General features: G+C 40.9%; 1 long non-coding RNA gene across 1 annotated transcript; it reads right to left on the bottom strand.

The window, feature by feature from the left end:
* Positions 1 to 1,459: 1,459 nt before the first annotated feature.
* Positions 1,460 to 2,216, bottom strand: LOC123764159 (uncharacterized). The gene is made up of 2 exons (XR_006773528.2): positions 2,054 to 2,216; positions 1,460 to 1,920 (listed from the first exon to the last, which is right to left on the bottom strand). It is a non-coding gene; the product is annotated as an uncharacterized lncRNA (long non-coding RNA).
* Positions 2,217 to 3,324: the final 1,108 nt, after the last annotated feature.

Here is a 3,324-nt window from a genome sequence, read left to right as displayed (position 1 = left end):
CTCTCAACCGTTTCCAGGCCTTAGACCCAGACACCCATCGCCTCCTTCCCTGTTTCTTTACGTTCTGTCCCGAAGGGTCCCGTCTGGGGTTCCCCTTCTTTCTACCCAGTCTGTCATGTCTCCTGTGTCTTCTTTCTCATCTCCCTCCGATCCTTCTCCATCATCTCTTAGCTCTCCACGCCGCCTGCCTGTGAGGGCTGATGTCCATCACTCAGTGTTCATCGTGTTGTTCGCTCTCATTGAAACTGTTGAGACGCTTGAGTCTGTTGCCTTTTCCTTGAGTATTTTTCTTCATGCTCCCATCTTCACCGATGGGTCTATGTATGCGAATGCTGTAGGCTATTTTCCTGACCGCACTTATGTGTCGCCTATCTCCAGAGACTTCATGCTTTTCTCTATGCTCTTCGTCTCCTTACACACAGAAATCACAATTGCGTGATGCATCAAATGAACAAATCCACAATGGCCTCGTCACGGCCCTTGTGGATTTATTCATCTGCTTTCTAATTGTCAATCTTCCTTTGTGATTGTCGTTGACACACTTAGTGCCCTCATGGCTCTTGGGTCCTTTAATCCGGTCCATCCAGTGGTCGTAGAGATTCAACATTGGCCGTTTCTTATTGCCAGTAAATTTAAGTGTCGAGTTTTGCTGGGTTCCCAGCCATATTGGCGTTTTTAAATAAGCGTGCAGACACTGCCGCTAGGAAAGCTGTCCGCTCTTGTCCCATTTCCTGTAAAGCTATTCCTTACTCAGACTTTTACCCAGTTATTCATTCCTCCATCCTTACCCGTTGGCAGGAATGCTGGTCTTCTGTTACTGGTAACAAATTGCGTACTCTAAAAAGTTGTTCTCACGGCCCTCCTCCTGCCACTAACCAGCGATGGGAAACGACTCTGGCGAGGTTGCTCATTTGCCATACATGCTTAACTGTCACTTAATGGAGCGCCATCTTTCTGGACAATAAGGCACAGGCCTTATTGTTCAGAATTGCATTGTCCCTCTTACAGTCGTGCATATCTTTGTTGAATGTTATGACTTCCAGGACGAGCCTGTCTTGCTTTATTACCGTCCCTCGCGGTCACTAGAATTCTTGGTGAATAGGATACTTTTGATATCGTCCGCCTCATGCGTTTGTTCTCTTATTGGCATCCTTGGTGATATTTAGTGTCCTCCGATTACTCTGCACATTTGGTGGTGTTACAGCGTTTCTGGTTTGGCGCCTTCCTTTTGACAATTTCTTACGCTACCGAAATGCCATGCGTGCTAGTGGATTTGCAAGAATGTAAATTCATGCTATGTACTCAAACGCAATGTACTTTGTATACAACCATTTATGCTCCATTGATTACCGACCACAACCTGTTGGGGTCGGCTATAAAGTCTTACCGACCAATTATGAACTGGACAATTGCACCGTTAAGAGGTGGCTTATCTAGGTATTAGTAGCAAGACTAAACGAAATTAAAAACTCTTTATTAACATTATTAAAAATGGAGGTTGTGCCTTTGTAGCAATTCAATTTTCTTCAATATCATCAAACATATCAAATTCCAGGAGACCGCGTCCTGAAACACTTAGAAAATCTACCAAATCTTTAGCTCTCTGGGTACTCTTTCCCAGCGACTTAAACGCCTTTTCTAATAACAAGTCTGCAGATTTTGAGTTTTCAGAGGATCCCTGTTGTATTTTTGCAGCAGAAAGTCTCATTTTTCTCAACATGGTCTCTGGATCTTTGTTGAGAGTCAAGTAAAAGTTTAAAGTACTTTCAGCTGCAATCAGCAAAATACTGTGAGCATAGTTAGGTTTAAGCGCTATTTTAGCTTGTCCCTTCCAGTAAAATCCGATTAACATGTATATGTACTGGGCCAAAATTACCCCCGCCACCAACATAATAAGCTGCTGTCTAGACATCACCAAACCTGGAAAGAAATTAAAACAATAAACTGATCGGGCTTCCACAATATAAACACAGTAATGCACTTTGAAATTCTAAGACAATAAAAATGGGAAAATATAAATCTTAAAAGTTCCCCAGAAATAGTTGATATATACTTCAGAGTGCAAAAAAAATCTGTCCAACCACAGGCGAGGAGTCCAAACTGTACAAGGTGAAGGCCAGAACTGAGCAGCTCGGGGCCGCCCGCCCGCGAACTAACCAACAACTCCGAAATATTCAGAGTTGTGGCCTCAGGAATCAATAACACAGCCCGTCCTCCAAACAAAGATCCAAAAGTGATTCCATGCACCCGCCAAACCCCCTGTTTATGAATGAAAAGCGGTTTACACACTACTCACAACTGCTGACCTTCGAACATATCCGGAACAAGTGTTTCACTGACGAATTTTGTTCGAATCACAACGCTGTAAATGCTTCACCCACGTACTACAAATACAAATAATCGCCAACAGAACCTAAACACCTGACCTAACCTAACCTATGCCTATATATACACAATATGCTAATATATTATAATATTAATTTATAATTTTTTATACAAAGTGCATTAATGTGGTTCCTCAATGGATGTACATTAATTTAATCCCCCAAAGGGATTATATCAATTTAATCCCTCAATGTTACTATATAAATTTCGTCCCTCAAAGTGCTCGCATCCATTTGCCCCGCAACAAGGCAACATTTGTACTCGATTTCAATATAAACTGTTTTTTGCTTGCATGACCTGTCACATTAGCTACACGCCTTGTTCACAACAGCGAGGTAAGTATAACTGGAACCATCAACACTAAACATCAGTGATACTAACTCTACTAGTATACTAACTATACTAGTATACTAACTATACTCTACATATAAAAGGTATTAGTAACTTAACGGTGTATGAAATCTAAGCATCATGTAGCACAACATTGAGCCAAAGTGTAGGTAGAGTTTAATAACTTAGTATTTGACATGAACACCCATCAACTGACATAACGAACCATTCGTATGGTATAATTAAAGTATTTTTCTCAAATATAAATAATATGCATAGTGGGTTTAGGCATAGTTAGGCTTGCTGTATAAGATCAGATACTGTGTTTTGGTTACGTTGCTTTAACAACCTGTTCTCAGGCCAGGCTCGTTAAAGAAGCGGCCATCGCCCAAGATGCAGTCATTAAAATTTTAACGTATTGCTTATTCAAATTTGTATTTTATAAAATTTCATAACAGAATGTGTATAATAGTTAGACTTAACCAAGATGGTTAGGTTCTGTTGGCCATTGTTAGTATTTGCGGCAGAGATTGACTGAGTGCAAGACTTTGATATTGCAACTGAATTCAATAGCTTCTTTTCATCAATTGGTGCTAACCTTGCCAGAAA

Source organism: Procambarus clarkii, chromosome 23 (genome assembly GCF_040958095.1).
Source record: "Procambarus clarkii isolate CNS0578487 chromosome 23, FALCON_Pclarkii_2.0, whole genome shotgun sequence".
NCBI classification, from domain to species: Eukaryota; Metazoa; Arthropoda; class Malacostraca; order Decapoda; family Cambaridae; genus Procambarus; species Procambarus clarkii.
The sequence above is the reverse complement of the archived record's forward strand: the minus strand, read 5'-3'. Positions and strand labels throughout refer to the sequence as shown.